The sequence below is a fragment of the Protopterus annectens genome, chromosome 2.part1, assembly GCF_019279795.1.
Source record: "Protopterus annectens isolate FY-2018-M chromosome 2.part1, PAN1.0, whole genome shotgun sequence".
In the NCBI taxonomy this organism is placed as follows: Eukaryota; Metazoa; Chordata; order Ceratodontiformes; family Protopteridae; genus Protopterus; species Protopterus annectens.
The window spans coordinates 36,230,891-36,252,268 of record NC_056729.1 but is presented as its reverse complement, the minus strand read 5'-3'; the positions used below and the strand labels follow the sequence as shown (position 1 = coordinate 36,252,268).

General features: G+C 37.1%; 1 protein-coding gene and 1 non-coding gene across 2 annotated transcripts in view; both read left to right on the top strand.

Moving 5' to 3' along the window:
* The window catches only part of RNF24 (ring finger protein 24), a 669,287-nt gene that overhangs the window by 153,581 nt on the left and 494,328 nt on the right, over positions 1-21,378 (top strand). The window lies entirely within an intron of this gene.
* On the top strand, positions 11,857-11,965 carry LOC122795228. Its single transcript, XR_006363815.1, has one exon. It is a non-coding gene; the product is annotated as a small nucleolar RNA snoR83 (small nucleolar RNA).

Genomic DNA, 21,378 nt, shown 5'->3' with positions numbered 1-21,378 from the left:
ATTTACCCTCTCAGGAGGTAGGCCAGGCTGAAGGGGCCTCTCAGGTAACTGTCCTCCCCTCTCTGCCTAAGGTAGTTAGGCCTTCCCCTACTGTCCCCAAGGCTTCTCCCAGAGGCAGGCCTGGTTTAGCTGGCACTCCTAGTACTTCAGGCCCTGTACACAAGAGACATATGCTTAGGATGGCAGAAGATTTAATTACTATGATTAGGGGTTCTATGCCCCCCCCTGAAAAGAGGCCTAGGGGGGAACCTGAAATTGGGGATTTAGAGCAGGATTCTGATGCTTCCGAGTCTTCGGCTGAAGATGTGCAGGAGTTTTCACCATATTCTGATTCTGAGGTGGATGACACTACTCCTTCTGCTTCTCCTCCTGAGGATTTTTCATTCTCAGAGACTTTACATTCCATGAGAGAGCATTTTAAATGGGAAGGTCAGGATTTCTCTGATTCCAGGAAAAGGCTTAGGGAATTTTTGTTTTTACCCCAGCACAGGCCTTTAGCTATACCTCCTGTTCTTGCTGTGGTGGAAGATGTTTTTACAGAGGCTTCTCTCAACCCTGATTCTTTGCCTCCCGCTCCTGTTAAGCCAGACAGGTACTATAGGGTGCCTGAAGCTCATAAGTATCTTTTCAAGAGCCCTAGGGCGGATCCAGAGGTTGTTTCGCAGGACCTAAGGGGGTTAAGGCTTCTGTTGTTAAAAACCCGGTCCCTCCGGATAAAGAGGCAAGGGCCTTGGACAGATGGGGAAAGAAAGTTTATACTTCTTCCACTTTAGCCATGCGGGCTTTGAATTGCCAATCCCACATGCTTAGATACCAAAACTATCTTCTTACACAATTAAAGTCTAAGGTGGATGCTCTGGCAGAAGGTATTGAATGTAAGGAGTTACAAGATCTATTGCATGTTTCTGAGCAGGTGGGAAAGCATTCCTTGCAATGTGGTTTTGATGCTGTGCAGGCCTCTTGAGGGTGGCTGCCACGGTTCTGTGTCACGCAGGCACGCCTGGCTAAGGGATCAGAATTTAGCTGAGCATGTTAAGGCAAGGATCTTGGATGCTCCTTTACAATCTGATGTGTTGTTTGGTTCTCCTGTTGAAGCAGTTTTAAAGAAAATGGAAGACAAGGCTAAGTCTATGCACACTGTTAAAGATTTCTTACAGGTTCAGCCTCCAAAGTTTAGTAGAAATTGGCCAACCAAGGTGGACATATCCTTCTTATGATTCCCAGTCTAGGGGTAGGCCTAGGCGTGGTAGGGGCAGAGCTCAGAGCTCTTTTAGATCTAGAATAGGGGGTTCACCTGCACAGTCTTCCGGTGAGGGCAGGGGTCAGCCCTTTTCAGACAAACCCAATGACCTACCTTTTCAACCGCCAGAACCTTCCCGTCTGGCAACACCTTTGGGAGGAAGACTGGCACTTTTCAAGGAAAACTGGAGTTTAATAACCCAAGACAGATGGGTACTGGATATCATTCACCACGGTTACAGGTTTTATTTCCATACACTGCCCCCTTTCAAGGGCATGCCAGACATTCCTCCTCAACACAGACTAGAAGCTTACAGGCAAATTTCTCTGCTGCTCCAGATGGGGCCATACAACAGTGCCTATGACAGAGGGGCCTAGGTTTTTATTCTCGCCTATTCCTAGTGCCAAAAAAGGGGAACACGTGGAGACCAATTCTGGATTTATCTATCCTCAACACCTTTCTGGACATACCCAAGTTCAAGATGCTGATATTACAACAGCTTTTACCTCTACTGGGCAAGGATCACTGGATGGTAACTTTGGATCTCAAGGAGGCTTATCTTCATGTTCCTATCACACCAAGTTGCAGGAAGTATCTGCGTTCGAGCTGGAAATTCTCATTATCAGTTCTCTGCATTGCCCTTTGGCTTATCTACTGCGCCCAGGGTATTCACAAAAATTCTAGCCCCAGTGATAGCTTTCTTCAGATTGAGAGGAATACAGATTTACCCTTATTTGGACGACTGCCTGATTCTAGCTCAAGGGAAGGACGAGCTTCTTCAGCATTTGAAATATGTGATAGCAGTGCTAAGATGCCTGGGGTATTCTGTGAACGAAACAAAGTCCAGTCTAGAACCCTCTCAAGACATGTGCTTTCTGGGTGTGAGACTGAATACAGCAACCCAGATGGCTTTTTTGACCCCGGACAAACAAAAGAATCTCACACTTTACTTCCAACAACTATCACATCAGTCCGGGCTGACTGCAAGGACAGTCCTTCAAGCCTTAGGGTTCATGGCATCTTGTATTCTGGTGCTTCCCAATGCCAAACTGCATATGAGGAAGCTACAATGGTATCTCAAAAATCTATGGACACAGCACTGCCAGGATCTGGACACTGTCATTCAAATAATACCTTGCATCCAAAAGGAATTTTTGTGGTGGGCTCAGCAATGTCACCTAAACAAGGGACTTTCTGTGACCCGGCCAGAGGCGAGTCAAATTCTAACAACAGATGCCTCGGACAAAGCTTGGGGAGCTCATCTCGATGGAAAGTGGATACAGGACAAGTGGCCTGTCAGACTGCAGCATCTACATATCAACTTGAAAGAAATGTTGGCAGTCCAGTTTGCATTAATGGCCTTCAAGGATTTACTTCTCCCAGGACAGGTGCTGATCCAAACAGACAACACAACAGTCATGTGGTACATCAACAAACAAGGGGGAACACATTCTTACCCTCTATGCAGACAAGCAATGATTTTGTGGGACACTGCTCTCAGTTTACAACTACATCTTCAAGCAAGGTTTCTGCCGGGAGTACAGAACTCCTTAGCAGATGTGTTAAGCAGGCAAATCATGGATCCCCACGAGTGGCAACGGGATCTTCATGTATTTCAGCAATTGACAGTGTCATGGGGAACTCCAGACATAGATCTGTTCGCTTCTCCTCTAAACCACCAGCTGCCAAAGTATTGCACAAAAAGGATTCATCACGCAGCTTGGAAAGTGGATGCTCTTTCTTTCAGTTGGAAAAGTCTTCATGTGTATGCCTTTCCGCCTCTGCCACTCCTCCTAAAGGTACTTCTAAAGGTCAGACAGGACAAGCCAAAAATGATCCTGATAGCTCCAGATTGGCCTCGACAACACTGGTACCCATTACTGAGAAGTCTGGTAAGGAAACCACCTTGGACCTTGCCTTTGATTCCACACCTGTTGTCCCAAAAGGAAGGCCATCTACTCAACATCAAGCTTCACTCTCTTCATCTCACAGCATGGCATATCCTGTTTTGAGCCATAGCAGGGCTCAACTTCCTCAACAAGTTTTGAATGTGATTATGGAAGCTAGAAGACCTAGTACAAGGAAAGTGTATGCAGACAAATGGAAGAGATTTGTGTTTTGGAGTGCAGCAAAGGATTTGGACGTTTCTGAGCCTAATTTGACTGTGGCTCTTCAATAGCTTACTGAATTATTGGACAAAGGTTTGTCCTTCTCTTCCATTAAGATTCATGCTGCAGCAATTTCAGCTCACTACGACTGTGATCCACCATTGTTTTCTTATCCTTTGTTCAAGCAATTTCTTAGAGGGCAAAGAACATAAGACCCAGAGCTCCTACTCCTGCTTGGGACCTCAATTATGTGTTAGAAAAACTCACTCTACAACCTTTTTTGAGCCTGCAGCTACTGCTGAGTTGAATTATTTGTCATGGAAGACTGCTTTTTTGTTGGCCATTACCTCTGCAAGAAGGGTTTCTGAATTGCAGACCCTCATGGCGGTTGAGCCTTTCTTGATTTTCCATAAGGATAGGGTATCTTTACGTACTAACCCTTCCTTTATGCCTAAGGTGGTTTTCAAGTGTGTCTTTAAACCAAACTATTCATTTACCCACCTTTTATGCAGACCCCCAAAACAAGGGAAAAGATTTTGCATACTTTAGATGTGCACAGGCAGTTCGCTATTACTTAAACAGAACTAAGGATTTCCAGGCAGTCCCAGCAGTTGTTTGTTTCTTTTGCCTTGTGTTCTCAGGGCAAGCCTGTGTCAAAACAAACTATTTCCAAGTGGATTGGGTTTTGCATTGCTTTTTGTTATTCCCATCATGGCAAGGAGATTCCAAAAGGGATTAGACCTCATTCTACTAGGGCTACTGCCACTTCTGCAGCCTTTCTAAGGGGGGTGGCAACGAAGGATATTTTGGAGGCAGCTACTTGGAGTTCAGTACATACTTTCTCTAAGCATTACCACCTTCCTCTCTACTCTAAATCTAGGGCTGGTTTGCCACTGCTATTTACAGGGCATTTTGGCAGCTCCTGCTTCTCTATGATTTGCCATCCTCCCTTACCTCTGCTTTGAGAATCTACCCAAGTGGGACTGCAGCAATGTGAGATGAAGAACATAGTACAGTTTTGTACCTACCATAAATGTAGATGTTCGAAGATCCACATTGCTGCAGTCCAATTAACCCTCCCTCCTTCCCCTCTGTGTTTAGGGGTGTTTGTGTGGATAGGTTTGTTCCCTAGTGTACTTGTAAAAAGTTGTACATAGTTTGGGTGCAGGGGTGTTTAGTGTTTGGTGTTTTTTTGATTTTACCCTGCTTAGGGTCTTCTGACATCTGGGGCAAGAAAAGACTGAAGATATGACGTCGGTCATGCGCATTTATACCCTGACGTACTGGCATCAGTTTAATGCGACATGACCGACGTCAGCCATATACTTTGGTATTCGGGCCGACCGAGGACAGCGGTATACCCAAGTGTAAGGACTGCAGCAATGTGGATCTTCGAACATCTACATTTATGGTAGGTACAAAACTGTACTTTTTATAGGTAGAATTTAAGTTTTGGGAAGAGTAGTGGGTATATTGGAAAGAGGTTAGAAGAAGTTTCTGAGAAATTGTTTGAGTTGGGTGCAGGAAATGATACTGTTTTTGGGTCTCGAGGGAGCAGAAGTACAGTTAAGTGTTGTGAGCTGAACAAGTGTGTGCTTACTAGGAACATAGTGGTAGTAATGTGCATCTAGATACTAGTGCGAGTAGGTTGTATATGGATATAGAGGAGTTGGGGTAACTACCACGCAAGGCATAAGGGAAATGTATAGGGGCAGTAGGAGATTGGAATGGGAAGAAATCTAGAAAGTAGTGGAGAGTAAAGAGGGTATAGAAGATGATGGGGTAAGGAAGATGTAGGTAGAGTATGAAAGATCAGGTGGAGAGGTGATTTAATAGTGATGTGGTTGGTGTGTTTGTAGGTGAAGGTGTGGCTAAGAAGTATAAGTTTAGGTGTAGTGGGGGGGGGGAATTGGGGGCAGGGGAGCGGAGTGAGCCCGAACATAGTGAGGGTGAACTCCGCTATTCAGCATTCCCCAGGTCAGTGCCATAAAATAGTATAGACAGTCTGTTCACTGTTACAGGCTGAGAGTATGTGCTAGTTTAACTGTGAACTACTGTTTAGGGTTTTGTGAGGAGGGGAACTTGGACTATAGCATCTAAGTAGTGTACACACGACTATCTTACAAATGATTAAGATTTCTTTTAGTTAGAACTGACTGACAAATTGAATAAAGAAGTATTGCCTTACATACGTTAACAAATATCAGTGGTAGCGTATATTATGAAGCAGCCATCTAGCCAACTTTAAAATGTATAACAATTATTTTTCAACAACTGATAAAAAGAATGTATAGACTCTGGTATAGTACTAAACTGAAATGTGCCTTAATCTAAGCATTAGAGATGCAGAAACAGAAAAATTCTATGCTCGTTTAAAACATGGGGAAAACATTATAATACATTGCAAGTATATGTAAAATAAACAACTCTGAGCACTGAATTTGTTAGATAATTGGTGAGTACACTAGTATTGGGACTCATGAGAAACAGCTTCAAGTCCAGTTAAGTTTGAAAATGGCGCCCTTTGCATTCCAAGTATTAGTAAATTCTGTTTGGATGCTGAACGGGGAAGGGGCTGAATTATGCATAACAGGTGCTACAGAAAATAAAAGGCTAGTAAAATTGTAGATTTAAATTTATTCCTTAGGAAAATGAATTTTGCTTTACTATTCCAGGAAAACAACACAGGACCAGAGGTCACTGGTTCTTTGAGAAAAAGGAGTACCATGAATCCACCTTTACACCCCCAATTGAAAAATCTGGATACAATTCTAGAAAGAGAAATCAGGAAAGTGGTAACCCAGCATAGGATTTTTTCTAACCTATCAGCGGGTGAAAAAGTAGTGTTAAATGAATTGAGAAACAACAGGAATGTTAGAATCATGCAGCCCGACAAAGGTGGAAGCACAGTTTTGATGGATTTCATAATTTATGAATCCAAGATGAAAGATATACTTTGTGATACCTCCAAGTACTCACAGGCCTCTGTTAATGAAGTTAACTTGGCACATTCTAAAATCAAGTTGTTGCTTTATGATTTATTATTGGAGGGATGTCCTTCAAGGATGCATCTGCAGTCCTTACAAATGGGTTGTCCTGTCGTCAGGCAGCCCTTGATCGGCAGTTCAAAGTCTGGGTCTGGCTTCGGCTGGTGTCGCACTCACCCGACGTCATCTCTGTTGGTCTTGGTGTAATTTATAGGAGGCATCAGCCGGCGCCATTTCCTCAGTCTTTCTTGGGGTTTTTTTTCCCAAAAAAATTACCAAAAACCCCCCTTTTTTTTTTGGGGGGTTTTTCCCCAAAAAAAAAAAATTTTTTAAAAAAAAACAACCCCCCAAAAAAAAAAGGAAACTTATTTTAAAAAAAAAATTTTAAATTTTTTTTTTAAATTAAAGGTTTTTTTTAGGGGGGAAAAAAATTTAACCTTGGGGGTAAAAAATTGTAAAAAAATTAAAACCCCCTTTTTTAAAAACCCCCCGGGGGGGGAAAAAAACCCCTTTTTTTTAAAAAAAAAAAATTTTTTTTTTTTTCCCTTTGGGGGGCAAAAAATCCCTTTAAAAACCCAAAAAAAAAAGGGAAAAAAAAAAAGGGGGAAAAAGGAAAAACCCCCCAAACGGCCCCCAAAAAAAATTTTCCCCCAAAAAAAAAAATTTTTTTTAAAACCAGGGGGGTTTTTTTTTTTTTAAACCAAAAATTTTTAAAAAAAAAAAAAATTTAAAAAAAACCCCAAAAGGGGGAAGGGGGAAAAATTTTTAAAAAGCCCCCAAAAAAAATTTTTTCCCCCAAAAAACCCCCCCCTTTTTTAAAAAAAAGGGAAATTAAAAAAAAGGGGGGGGGAAAATTTTTTTTTTTTCCCCCCCCTTAAAAGGGGGGGCCCGGGCCCCTTTGGGGGGCCCGGGGTTGGTTTGGGTTCCCCCCCCCTTTTTTTTTAAAAAAAACCCCCCGGTTTTTTTTGGGGGGGTTTTTTTTTTGGTAAAAAAAAAAATTTTTTTAAACCTTTTGGGGGGTTTTTGGGGGAAAAAAATTTTAAAAAAAAATTTTAAAATTTTGGGAAAAAAAAAAAGTTTTTAAATTTTTTTTGGGAAAACCCCCAAAGGGGGGTTTTTTTCCCCCCCCCTTTTTTCTTTTTGGGAAAAAAATTTTTTTTTTGGGTTTTTTAAAATTTTTTTTAAAAAATTTTTTTTTTGGGGGGCCCAAGAAAAGGGTTGGGGGGGGGGAAAAAAAGGGGAAAGGGGAAAAATAAAAATTTTTTGGGGGGGAAAAAAAATTTTTTTTTTTTAAAAATTTTGGGGGTTTTAAATTTTTGGGGGGGTTTTTGGGGGGCCCCCCAAAAGAGGAAAATTTTTTCCCCCCCCCAAAAAAAAAAATTTAAAAAATTTTTTTTTTGGGGGGGAAAAAAATTTTTTTTTTTTTTTTTTTTCCCCCCGGCCCCTTTTTCCATTTTTTTTTGGGGGGGGGGCCCCCCCCCCCGGGGGTTACTCTTTTTTCCCCCCGGGGGGGGTTTTTTTTTTTGGGGAAACCTTCCCCCCTTTAAAAAATTTTTTTGGGGGGAAAACCCCCCCAAAAAAAATTTTTTTGGGGGCCCCAATTTTTTTTTTTACCCCCCCTTTTTAAAAAAAAATTTTTTAAAAATTTTTTTTTTAGGGCCCCCCCTTTTTCCCCCCCCCCAAAACCCTTTTAAAATTTTCCCCCTTTTTTTAACCCCCCCCCAAAATTTTCCCAAAACCCCCTTTTTCCCCCGCCCCCCCCCCAAAAATTTTAAAATTTAAAAACCCCTTTTTCCCTTTTCCCCCCCTTTTTTTAAAAAACCCCCCCCTTTTTTTTTTTTAAAAATTTTTTCCCTTTTTTTTTGGGGGGGGAAAACCCCCCCGGGGGGGGCCCTTAAAAAAGGGGGTTTTTTCCCCCCCTTTTTTTAATTTTTCCCCGGTTTTGGGCCCCCGGGGGCCCCCCCCGGGGGGGGGGTTTTTTTCCCCAAATTTTTTTCCCCCCCGGGAAAAAAAAAAAAGGGGGGGAAAAGGAAAATTTTTAAGGTTTTTTTAAAAACCCTTTTTCCCCTTTAGTTTCCCCTTTTCGGGGGGGGCCCCCCCCCCCAAAAAACCCGAGGGGGGGGGGGAGGGGGGGGGGCCGGTTTTTCCCCAAAAAAGGATTTTTAATCCCCCAAAAAGGGGCCCCGGGGGAAATTTTCCCCCCCCCCAAACCCCACCCCCCCCCTTTTTCCCCTTTTTTTCCCCCTTTTTTCCCCAAAGGGGAAAAAAAAACCCCCCCCAAAAAACCCCTTAAAAAAAATTTTAAAAAAAAAATTTTTGGGGGGCCCCAAAGGGGGGAAAAATTTTAAAAATTTTTAAAAATTAAAAAAAAAAAAAATTTTTGGGGGGAAAAAAAAACCCCCAAAAAAAAAATTTGGGCCCCCCTTTTTTTTAAGGGGGGTTTTAATTTTCCCGGGGCCCCCCCCCAAAAAATTTTGGGGGGTTTTTCCCTTTTTTTTAAAAAAAGGGGGAAAACCCCCCAAACCCCCCAAAAAAGGGTTTTTGGGAAATTTTAAAATTTTTAAATTTTTAAACCCCCCTTCCCAAAAAAGGGAAAAACCCGGGGTTTTTAAAAATTTTTCCCCCAAAACCCCCCCCTTTTTTTTTTAAAAGGGGGCCCCCCAAAAAAACCCCCCAAAAAAAAAAAGGATTTTTTTCCCCAAAAAAAAAAAAATTTTTTTTGGGGGAAAAAAAAAAAAAAACCCGGGGAAAAGTTTTCGGCCTTCCCCGGGAACCTTTTTTTCCCTTTCCCAAAAGGAAAAAATTTCCAAACCTTTTTTTTTTCCAAAAAAGAAAAAAAAACCCTTTTAAAAAAAAAGGGGGGGGGGGAAAATTTTTGGAAACCCCCTTTTTTTTCCCCCAAAAGCCCCAAAGGTCCCCCCCAAAAAAAAAAATTTTTTTAAAAACCAAATTTTTAAAAAAAAAATTTTTTTGGGTAAAAAAAATTTAAAACCCCTTTTAAAAAAGGCCCCCTTTAGGGGGGAAAAACCCAAAAAAAAAAAGGGGGGGGGGGGTTTTTTCCCCCCCAAAAATTTTTTTAAAAAAGGATTTTCCCGGGAAAAAATTGGGAAAAAAATTTTTTAAAAAAAAAATTTTTTCAGGGGGAGAAGGGGGGGAAAAAAAAATTTTAAAAAAAACCCCAAAAAAAAAAGGGGGAAACCCGGGGGGCCCCCCAACCCCCCTTTTTAAAAAACCCCCCCCAAAAAGGGGCTTTTTTTAAAAAAAATTTTTAAAAACCCCCCCCGTTCCCGGTTTTAAAAAAAAAGGGGGTTTTTTTAAAATTTTTTTAAAAAAAAAGGCCCCCTTTAAAGTTGGGTTTTTTTTTTTTTCCCCGGGGGAAAAAAAAATTTTTTTTCCCCCCAAAAAAAAAAAAACCCCCCGGGGAAAAATTTCCAAAACCCCCCCTTTCCCGGGGGAAAAAATTTTTTTGGGGGCCCCCAAAAAAAACCAAAAAAAAAAAAGGGAAAAAGGGGGGGAAAAAAAAGAAAAACCCCCCGGGAAAAGGGTTTTCCCCCCCCCCTTTGGGGGGGGGCCACCAAAAAAAAAACCCCTTTCCCCCCCCCCTTTTCCGGGGCCCCCGGGGAAAAGGTTTTAAACCCCCCAAAAACCAAAATTTTTAACGGGAAAAATTGCCCCCCCCTTGAAAAAAAAAACCCCCCTTTTCCCCCCAAAAACCCCCCGGGGGTTTAAAAACCGGGGCCCTTTAAAACCCCCCAAATTTTTTAAAAAAAACCCTTAAAAAATTTTTTTTTCCCCCCCGGGGGAAAAGGGTTTTTGGGGCCCCCCAAAAATTTTTTTTTTAAAAAAAACCGGGGGAAAACCCCTTTTTTGGGGGGGTTTTTTTCCCCCCCCCAAAAAAAAAAAAAAAACCCCCGGGTTTTTAAAAAAAAAGGGGGGGGGGTTTTTTAAAAACCAAAAAAAAAAATTTTTTAAAATTTTTTCCCCCCAAAAAACCCCAAAAAAAAATATTTTTTGGGCCCAAACCCACCCAGATTTTAAATTTTTTTTGGGGGTTTCCCCCTTTTTTTAAAAAAAATTTTTTCCCCCCGGGGACCCCCCCCCAAAAAAATTTTCAAAAATTTTTTTTCCCCCCTTTTTTTTTTCCCCGGGGAAGGAAAAAAAAAAAAAATTTTTTTCCCTTAAAAAAAAAACCACGGGAAAACCCCCCTTTTCCCCCCTTTTTTAAAAACCCCTTTTTTTAAAAATTTTTTTAGGGGTTTTTTTTTTAAAAAAAATTTTTTTTTTTCCTTTTTTTTTAAAAATTTTTTAAAAAAATTTAAAAAAGGGCCCCCGAAAAAAAAGGGTTTGGGAAAAACCCCTTTTCCCCCCGGGGGAACCCTTGGGGGAAAAAACCGGGAAAAATTTGGCCCGGCCCCCGGGGCCCCGGGCAAAAAACCCCTTTTTTTTTTTTTTTTTGGGGGAAAAAAAGGGCCCCCGGGGGGAAAAAATTTTAAACCCCCCCCTTTTTCATTTTTTTTTCCCCCCAAAAACCGGGGGGTTTTTTTTTGGGGGGCCATACCCCAAAATTTTAAAAAAAAAAAATTTTTTTGAAAAAAAAATTTCCAATTTTTTTTTAAAAAATTTTTTTTTTTTTGGGGGAAATTTTCCTCCGGGGTTTTTTTGGGGAAAAAAAAAATTTTTTTGGTTTTAAAGGGGCCAAAAAATTTAAGGTTTTTTTTAAAAAAAAAAAACCCCCTTTTTTTTTTTTTGGGGGAAAAAAAAAAATTTTTTTTTTGGTTCCCCTTTTAAAAACCCCCCCTTTTTTTTTTTTCCCAAATTTTTTTTTTTAAAAAATTTAAAGAAAATTTTAAGTTTTTTTTAAAAATTAAAATTTATTTTTGGGGATTTTTTTAAAAACCCCCCCCTTTTTTTTTTGGGACTTTTTTCCTTTTTTTTTTTAAAAAATTTTTTTTTTAAAAAAAAAAAGGGGTTTTTTTTGGGGAAAAAAATTTTTTTTTTTAAATTTTTTAAAAATTTTTGAAAAAAAAAAAGGTTTGGGTTTTTTTTAATTTTTAAGGGGGGGGGAAAAAAAAAAAATTTTTTTTTTTCCCCCCCAAAAAAAACCCTTTTTTGGGGAAAAGGGAATTTTTTTTTTTGGGTTAAAAAAGGAATTAAAATTTTTTTTTTGGGGAAAGGAATTTAAAAAAATACCATTTTTTTTTTTTTTTTTTAAAAACCCCAAAAAGGGTAAAAATTTTTCAAAAAAAGGGGGGGCCTTTTTTTCCCCCCCAAAAAATTTTTTTGGGCCCCTTTTTTTGGGGGAAAAAAGGGAAATTTTGTTAAAAATTTAAAAAATTTTTTTTGGGGGTTTAATTCCTTTTTAAAAAAAATTTTTGGGAAAACAAAATTCCCAAAAAAAAAAAAAAATTTTTTGGTTTTTTTTCTTTTTCGGTTTTTTTTTTTAAATTTAAAAAAAAAAGGGGAATTTAAAAAAAAATTTTTTTTTTTTTTTAAAATTTTTTAAAGGGAAATTTTTTTTTTTTTCCCCAAAAAAAGGGGGGGAGAAAAAAAAAAAAAAGGGGGAATTTTTTAAAAACCCCCTTTTTTTTTTTTTTAAAAGGGTTTTTTTTTTAAAAATTTTCCCCTTATTTAAATTTTTTTTTTTAAAATTTTTTTTTTTCCTTTTTTTTTTAAATTTTTTAAAAACCCCTTTTTTTTGGGGTTTTTTTTTTTTTGGGGAAAAAAAAAATTTTGAAAAGGGGGAAATTTTAAATTTTCCCCCCAAAAAGGTTTTTAAATGAAGAAAAAAAAAATTTTTGGGTTTTTTTTTTTTAAATTTTTCCCAAAAAAATTTTTTTTTTGTTTTTGGGGGTTTTTTTTTTGGGGTTTTTTTTTTTTTTTTTGGGGTAAAGTTTTTGGAAAAAAATTTTTAAAAAAAAAGGGGGGCCCCGGGGGGGGAAAAATTTTTTTTTTGGGGGGGGAAATTTTTTTTTTGGGAAAATTTTGGGGGGGGGAAAAAAAAAAAAAAATTTTTTTTTTAAAGGGAATTTGGGGGGGAAAAATTATTTTAAAAAATTTTTTTTGGGGGGGAAAAAAAAATTTTTTTTGGGGGGGGTTTGGGGAATAAAAAAAAATTTGGGTTTGGGGGGTTAAAAAACCCCAAAAAAAAATTTTTTTAAATTTTCCTTTTTTTGGTGGGGGCCCCCAAAGGGGGGTTTAAAAAATTTTTTTTTTTAAAAAAAAGGGGGTTTTTGGGGGGGAAAAGGGGCGAGAAAAAAGGGGGAATTTAAAAAAACCCCCCCCTTTTTTTTTTTTTAAAATTTTTTTTAAAAAAATTTTTTTGGTTTAAAAACCCGGGGAATTAAATTTTTTTAAAGGGGGGGGAAAAAAAAAAAGGGGGTTTTTTAAAGGGGGTTTGGGGAAAAAGGGGGGGGGTTTTTTAAAAAAAAAAAAAAAAAAAAAAGGGGGTTTTGGGGGGATTTTTTTTTTTGGGGGGGGGGGGGGTAAAATTGGGGGGGCCCCGGGGGGTTTCCCCTTTTTCCCCCCCTTTTTTGGGGGGTTTGGGGGTTTTTTTTAAAAAGGGAAAAAAAAATTTTTTTGGGGGGGGGGGTTTTTTTTGGGGGGGGGGGGGAAAAAATTTTTAAAAGGGGGAAAAGGGTTTTTTTGGGGGGGGGGAAAAAAAAGGGGGGAATTTTAAAGGGGGGGTTTTTTTTAAATTTGGTTTTTTTTGGGGTTTTAAAAAAAAAATTTTTTTTAAAAAATTTTTTTTTGGGGGGTTTTTAAAAATTTTTTTTTAGGGGGTTTCTTTTTTTTTTTAAAAAAGGTTTTTTGGTTTTTTTTTTTAAAAAAAAAATTTAAAAAAAAAAAAAAAAAACCCCCCAAAAAAAGGTTGGGGGGGGGAAAGGAAAAAAAAATTTTAAAAAATTTAAAAAAATTTTTTTTTAAAAAAAGGGTAAAAGGAAAAAAAAAAAGGGGGGGTTTTTTCTGTTGGGGGGGGGGGGAAAAAAAAAATTTAAAGGTGTAGGGGGGGAAGGGGGGGGGGGGGGAAAAGGGGGGGGCCCCAAAAATTCCCAAAAAAAAAAAAAAACCATTTTTTTTTGGGGGGGGTTTTTTTTAAGATTTGGGCCCTTTTGGGGGGGGAATTTTTAAAATTTTTTTGGGCCCTTTTTTTTTTTTTTTTAAAAAAAATTTAAAAAATTTTTTGGGGGGAAAAATTAAAAAAAAAAATTTTTTGGAAAAACCCCAAAAAAAAATTTTTTAAAAAAAAAAAATTTTAAAAATTTTTTTTTCAAAAAAAAATTTTTCCAAAATTTTTTTTTTTCAAAAAAAAAAAAAATTTTTTAAAAATAATTTTTTTAAAAAAAAAAAAAAAAAATTTTTTTTTTGGGGTTTTTTAAGAACAAAAGGGGGGTTTTTTAAAAAAATTTTTTTTCCCTTTTTTTTAAAAGGGGTTTTAAAAAAATTTTTTTTTTAAAAATTGGGGGGGCCCCTTTTGTTTGGGGGAAAAAAAAATTTTTTTTGGAAAAAATTTTTTTTTTTTAAAAAAAGGGTTTAATTCCCCCAAAAAAAAATTTTTTTTTTAAAATAAAAACCCCCTTTTTTTTTTTCCCCCCCCAGAAAATTTAAAAAAATTTTTTTTAAAAATTTTTAAAAAAATTTTTTTTCCTTTAAAAAAAATTTTTTAAAAAAAAAAGGAAAAAAAAAAAAAAAGGGGGGTTTTTTTTTTAAATTTTTTTTTAAAAAGGTTTTTTTTTCCCCCAAAAACCCCCTTTTTTTGGGGGGTTTTTTTAAAAAAAGGGGGTTTTTTAAATTTTTTTTTTAAAAAACCCCTTTAAAGGAAAAAAACCCCAAAAAACCCAACCCCCCCTTTTTTAAAAACCCCCAAAAAAAAAAACCCCCCCCAAAAAGTTTTGGGGGGGGGTTAAAACCCCTTTTTGGAAATTTTTTTTAAAAAAGTTTTTATTTTTGGGGTTTTGGGATTTTTGGGTTTTTAAAAAAACCCTTTTTTTTTAAAAGGGGGGGTTTGAATTTTTTTTTTTTTGGGGGGAGAAAAAGGGGGGGGGGGTTTTTTTGGGGGGATTTTTTTAAAAATTTTTTTTAAAAAAAATTTTTTTTTTTTTTTAAAAAAAAAGGGGGGCCCGGGCCCCCCCCCCAAAAAAAAATTTTTTTTTTTTTTTGGGGGAAAAAAAGGGGGTTTTTTTTTTTTTTTTTGGAGGGGGGTTTTTCCCCCTTTTTTGGACTTTTAAAAATTTTTTGGGGGGGGGGGGGGAAAAAAAAATTTTTTAATTTTTTTTTAAAAAAAATTTTTTAAAAAACCCTTTTTTTTTGGGGGGTTGTTTTTTTTTTTTAAAAAAAATTTTTCCTTTTTTTTTTTTTTCCCACCCCCCTTTTTCCAAAAAAATTTTTAAAAAAAATTTAAAAAAAAGGGGGTTTGGTTTTTTTTTAAAGAAAAAAAAAAATTTGGAAAAATTTTTTTTTTTAAAAAAAAAATTTTTTAAAAGGAAAGGGAAAAAAAATTTTTCCCCTTTTTAAAAAAAAAAAATTTTAAAAACCAAAAAATTTTAAAAGGGAAAAAAATTTTTTTTTTAAAAAATTTTTTGGGGAATTTTTAAAAAAAAAAAAATTTTTTTGGGGGGGGGAAAAAATTTTTTTAAAAAAAAATTTTTAAAAAAATTTTTTAAAAATTTTTTTTGGGGGTTTTTTTTAAAAAAAAATTTTTTTTAAAAAAAAAATTTTCCAAAAAAAATTTTTTAAAATTCCCCCCCCCCTTTATTTTCAAAATTTAAAATTTTAAAAAAAAAAAAAATTTTTTGGGGGTTTTTTTTTTTTTTTTTTTTTTTTTAAAAAATTTCCCCCGGGGGGGCCCCCCCCCAAAAAGGGGGGGGTTTAAAAAAAAACCCTTTTAAAAAAGGGTTTTCCCCTTTTTTTTTTTTAAAGAAAAAAAAAAAAAAAATTTTAAAAAGGGGGGGTTTTTTTTTTTTTTGGGTTTTTTTTATTTTTTTCCCCAAAAAGGGGAATAAAAATTTTTTGGGGAAAAAAATTTTTTAAAAAAAATTTTTTTTTTTTTTTTTTAAAAAAGGGAAAATTTTTTTTTTTTTTTAAAAAAAAATTTTTTTTTTTTTTTTAAAAAAGGGGGGGGCCCCCCCCCAAAAAAAAAATTTTTTTAAAAAAAGGGGGTTTTTTTTTTAAAAAATTTAAAAATTTTAAAAATTGTTTTTTGGGGAGGTTTTTTTGGGGTTTTTTTTAAAAAAATTTTTTTTTTTTTAAAAAAAAAAAGGGGGGTTTTTTTTTGGGGGAACCCTTTTTTTTGGGGGGTTTTTTTTTCTTTTTTTTTTTTTAAAAAAATTTGAAAAGGAAAATTTTTAAAAAAAAAACCCCCCGGGGGGCCCCGGGGAAAAATTTAAAAATTTTTTTTTTTTAAAAAACCCTTTAAATTTAAAAATTTTTAATTTTATTAAAAAAAAAAAAAAGGGGGGGGGGGGGGCCCAAAATTTTCCGGGGGGAAAAATTTCAAAAAATTTAAAATTTTTTTCGGGGGAAAAAAAAAAGGGGGGGGTTTCCCCCCTTTTTTTTTTTTATAAAAATTTTCCCCAAAATTCCGGAAAAAAAGGGGAAAAAAAAGGGGGGGGAAAAAAAATTTTGGGGAAAAAAAATTTCCCCCGGGGGGGGGGGGAAAAAAACCCGGGGGGGGCCCCAAGTTTGGGGGGGGGGAAAAAGGCCCCCCCCCTTTTTTTTTTTTAAAAAAATTCCCTTTTCTTTTTTTAAATTTTTTTTCCAAAAATTTAAAAGGGGGGTTTTTTTAAAAAAAAAAAATTTTTGGGGTAAGGGGGGGGGGGGAAAAAAAATTTTTTTTTAAAAAAAAGGGAGGGGGGGGGGGAAAAAAAAATTTTAAAAAAATTTCCGGGGGAAAAAAAAAAAAAAAAAGGGGTTTTCCCCTTTTAAAACTAAAAATTTTTTTCCCGGGGCGGTTTTAAAAAGGGGGGGAAAAAAGGGTTTAAAAAAAAAGGGTAAAAAATTTTTAAAAAGGGGTTGGGGAGGGTTTTTTAATTTTTCGGGAAATTTGGGGGGGTTTGGGGGTTTTTTTTTTTGGGGGTTGGGTTTTCCCCCCCCGGGGGGGGGTTTTTTTTTAAAAAAAGGGAAAAAAAAAGGGGGGGGATTTTTTGGGGGGGGAAAGGGGGGTTTTGGAATTTTAAAAATTTGGTTTTCCCCCGGGAAAAGGGGTTTTAAAAATTTTTTAAAAAATTTTATTTTTTTTTTAAAAAAAACCCCTTTTTTTCCCCGGGGTTTGGGGGGGGGTTTTTTCCCTTTTTTTTTTGGGGGGTTTTTTTTTTCCCCCCCAAAAAAACCCCCCCGGGGGGAAAAAGGAAAATTCCCAAAAAATTTTTTTTAAAAAAAAAATTTTGGGGCCCAAAGGGGGGCTTTTTTTGGGGGGAAAAAGGTTGGAAAAAAAAAAAGGGTTTTTAAAAAAACCCCAAAAAATTTCCCCCGGGGGTTTTTTTTTTTTCCCTTTTTTGGGTTATTTAAAGGGGGGAAAATTTTTGGGGGGGTTTTTTTCCGGAAAAAAACCCCTTTTTAAAAGGGAGGGGGAATTTTGGCTAAACAAAACAAAAAAATTTTCAAAATTTTTTTTTAAATTTTTTTTTGGGGGAAAAAAAAAAACCCCCCGGAAAACCGGGGGGGGAAAAACCCCTTTTTTGGGTTTCCCCAAAAAAAAATTTTTTTTAAAAAGGGGTTTTTCCCTTTTTGGGAATTTAAAGGGGGGGGTTTAAAAAAAAAATTTAAATTAAAAACCTGAAAAAAAAAAAGGGGGGGGGAAAAAAAATTTTTTTTGGTTTTTCCCCAAAAAATTTTAAAAAATTTTTTTTAAAAATTAACTTTTTTTTTTTGGGGGAAAAAGGGGGGGAAAAAAGGGGATGTTTTTTTCCCAAAAGGGGTTTTTTTTAAACCTTCCCCCAAACCATTTTTTTTAAAAAAAAAAATTTTTTTTTTCCTTTCCCAAAATTTTAAATTTCCCCCCGGGGGAAAAAAAGGAAAAAAAGGGGGGAAAAAAAAACCCCCTTTTTTTTAACAAAAAATTTTTGGGGGGTTGTTGATTTTGGGAAAAACCCGGAATTTTTTAAAAAAAAAAATTCCTTTTTTTTGGGGAAAAAATTTTTTTCCCCCCGGGGGGAAAAAAAATTTTTTAAATTCCTTTTTAAAAAGGGAAAAAAATTTTTTCCCTTTTTTTTTTAAAAAATTTTGAAAAAGGGGCCCCCCCCTTTTTAAAAAGGGGTTTTTTGGGTTTTTTTTTTGGGCCCCCCTTTTTTTTAAATTTTTAAAAGGAAAGGGGTTTTTGGTTTTTAAAAAAGGGTTTTTCCCCCCCCCTTTTTTTTTGGGCCTTTTTTAAGTTTCCCCCCCCCCCTCAAAAAAAAAAGGGGCCCCCCCAAAAAAGGTTTTTTTTTTTAAAAAAATTCCTTTTGGGGAAAAATTTGGGGGGGGCCCCCAAAAAAGGGAAAAAAAAGGGGAGTTTTTTTTCCCCCCTTTTTTTTTTTTTTGGGGTTTTTCAGTATTTTAAATTGGGGGGTTTTTTTTGGGGGGTTTTTCCTTTTTTCCTTTTTTTGGGGCCCTCCTTTTTTTTTTTTTTGAAATTTTTGGGGGGGAAAAAAAAGGGGGGGGGGTTAAAAATTTTTTGGGGGGTTTTTTTTTTCCCTGCCCCCTTTTGGGGGTTTTTTTAAAACCCTTTTTTTTTTTCCTTCGGGGGGTTTTTAACCCCCCAAAAGGGGGGTTTTTTTAAAAAAGGGGGGTTTTTTTGGGGCCCCTTTTTTTTTTTTTTTTCCCCCTTTTTCTTTGGGGGGTGTTTCTTTGGGGGGAAAACCCTTTTTGGGGGAAAAAAAAGGGGGAAAAACCCCCCCCTTTTAATAAAAACCTTTTTTTTAAAACAAAAAAAGGGGGCCCCTTTTTGTTTTTTTTTGTTTTTTAAAAAAAATTTTTAAAAAAAAATTTTTTGGGTTTTTTTTTTCCAAAAATTTAATTTTGGGCTTTTGGGCCCCCTCCCCAAAAAAAACCCCTTTTCCCCCTTTTTTGGGGGAAAAAAAAAGGGGGGGGCCCCCGGAAAAAAAAAAAATCCCCTTTTTTTTAATTGGGGGGGTTTCCCTTTTTTCCCAGGAAAAAAAAATTTTTTTTCCCCCCCCTTTTTTTTTTTTCCCCCAAAAGGAAAAACCCCCCCCCTTTTTTTTATTTTTTTTTAAAAAAAATTTAAAAAATTTAAAAAATTTTTAATTTTCCCCAAAAAATTTTGGGTTTTTTTAAAAAATTAATTTTTTTAAAATTTTTTTTATTTTTTTTTTTTTTGGGTTCAAAAAGGGGGGGCCCGGAAAAAAGGTTTTTTTCCCCCCCTTTTTTTTTAAAATTCCCCCGGGCCCCCGTTTCCTTTTTTTTTAACCAAAAAAAAAAAAAAGGGGGAATTTTCCCGGGTTTTTTTTGGTTTTTAAAATTTTTTTTTCCCTTTTTTAATTTTTTTTTTCCCACCCAAAAAAAAAGGGGTTTTTGGGGAAAAAAAACCCTTTTTTTTACGGGGTTTTTTTTCATTTTTATAGTAATATTATTTATAGTAAATATGCAGCCCTCTTCAATATAAGTGCAATAATTGCACATAGCCTATCGGCCCTAGGGCCTATACAAGCCTAGCCATAACAATTCCCTGGCTGTTTCTTCCCACACTATTTACTTCCCTGGACCCCTGTCTAGCAAGGCGACTGACATGATCCCAGGGTGAATTTCCTTTCTCCCATCCAATCGTCAAGGTTCCTTTTAAAGAGGGCCAAAGAGGCGCTCTGCTTGACATGTATGGGCAGTCTATTCCAGAGTCTGGGAGTCTCTGGGTCAAGAACCTATCCCACCAGCATGTTTTGTTTATTGTGATGACAAGGTTTAGATCCCTGGAGTGTGTGGCTCTGAGGGATTGGGATATCTTTACTTAAGTGTAGCATGTCCAACAGCTCTGGGTTTGACATGGCCTTGCCTCATTGAGCAGGAATTAAGCCTCTGAGTAGACGATATGCGACAGAGTATAGCTGGAGTTTTTTAAGGCGGTCTGCCTAGGGCATCTGCTTTAGGCCTGTTATTCTTTTAGTGAATTATTTCTGCGGCCTTTCCAGATGTCTTGAGAGGTACATACCAAATGGGGCATTGTATTCTATAATGGGTCTAATGAGGGATGAGTACAGTGAGACAATGACTTCCTTTTTCCTGGATGAAAAGCCCTTAGTGATGAGGTGTGCCACACAGAAGGATTTCCTGACTGTTGTGTGATAATGGGATTATGAAGAGGTGAGACCACTGTCCACCTGTGTCCCTAAGTTTCTTCTCACACTTTCGTTGTTTAGTGTTACTGCCGCCTATGTGATAATTCACGGGTGCATGTTTTTTCCCAAAGGGGATAACTATATATCTTGGCATTGAGCTCATGGCTCTGGCACCAAGCATCTGTTTCTGTAAGGCCCTTTTGAAGAATATCAACATCATTTGGGGATTCAGTAATGGCTCCCACTTTGCAGTCCTCTGCGAACTTTGTTAGCCAGAGTCCCTTAGTGTTGGCATGTACTTCAGAGAAGTAGATGCCAAGCAATGATCGAGACTTGAAGCAGCGGAGGCACTTGCTTGTCTAGAGCTGGATTTGGAGTCTGCTACTTTTACAGTGTGGGTTCTGTCACTAAGCCAGTTGGCAACCCATCGAGTGACATAAGGATTAATGCCCAGCTTAGTAAGTTTATCTATGATTCCAGAGTGGGGGATGGTGTCAAAGGCCGTGGTGAGGTCCAGATAGGCTGTGTGGACCGCCTTACCCTCGTCCATAGCTCTGGAGACTGATTCGAAGAAGTTAATCAGGTTCAGGAGACAAGATCCAGCCCTTCACGAACCCAAACTGCGTGGGGTCCAGTGTTTGAAGGTTGCCAGTGTCTTTGTTTATATGTTCCATGGCCTTGCAGATCAGGCGTGTCAGACCGATGGGCGGTAGTTCCGGGATCAGTTGGATCCCCTCTTGTCAGTGTGGGATAACTATGGCTGTATTGCACCACTCCGTGGCACAAAGCCTGAGGGGTGAGGGGCTATGTTCGCCAGACACTTAGGTGAGGTGCCAGTTCATTTTGTAGTTCATGTGGCAGCAATGCCGTGCCCATGGATGCTGTATTCTTAGCTTTGGAGAGTGCATTTTTACCTGTGGCCATTATTGCGGAATTTGGCAATCTTCGGTATTTAGGGAATAGGCCGTTTAGGGGGCAGGGTGCTTTTAAAATGATCTACCAAGTGTGTAGTATCCTTGGTATCAGTATATTTAATGCCATTCTGTTGTAACTCAGAGCAGATCTGAGCATTGCCATTGGATTCTTGACATAGTTATAGAATGCCTTCTGGTTGTCTTTGGAATCTTTGGCAGTTTTATTTTTCAAAGTGGCAGCTTTGGAGAGGGGATTTTATGAGGATCTCAGCTTCTTACTGGGGCTGGTAAAATTTTTGCATCCTGTGATTTTCCTCTTTTCACCACCGCCGTTTCTTCCTTTACTGTTGCTAAAGTTTGTTTATGGCAGGGGACCACCAGATTGGCTTCCTTTTTTTGGAGAGAGCATCTTGGTTCTATTTGGGATGTAGATGCGATTCATGCACCATGTGAGTGGATATTAACAAGTACAGTGCCTTAGTGTAGGACTCAGCAATTGAACTTTGGTTCCACGTCTGCATGGGTGTAATGAAGTTTGTCACTTCTGACTTGAGTAGCTTGTGGTGGCTTTTGGAAAATTTTTTTAGGGGGGTTTCCTTCTTTGGGGGTGGGGTGGGGATGTGGATGTCAAGGGTGATTAGCTTATGGTCAGACCTGATAGCGAGGTGACCATGGGTGTAGACATCGATTTCCCATGTTGGTAATGACCAGGTCTAGGATATTGGAGCCCTTGGTGGGACTATGGATTAGTTGATCACATTTTTTCATAGACCCATTCTGAGATTTAGATGGTGCATGTTCTAACATGTTTTTATAGTCCTGCCCTTTTTATGTACAATAACAGAGGCATCACCTACAATATTCCTA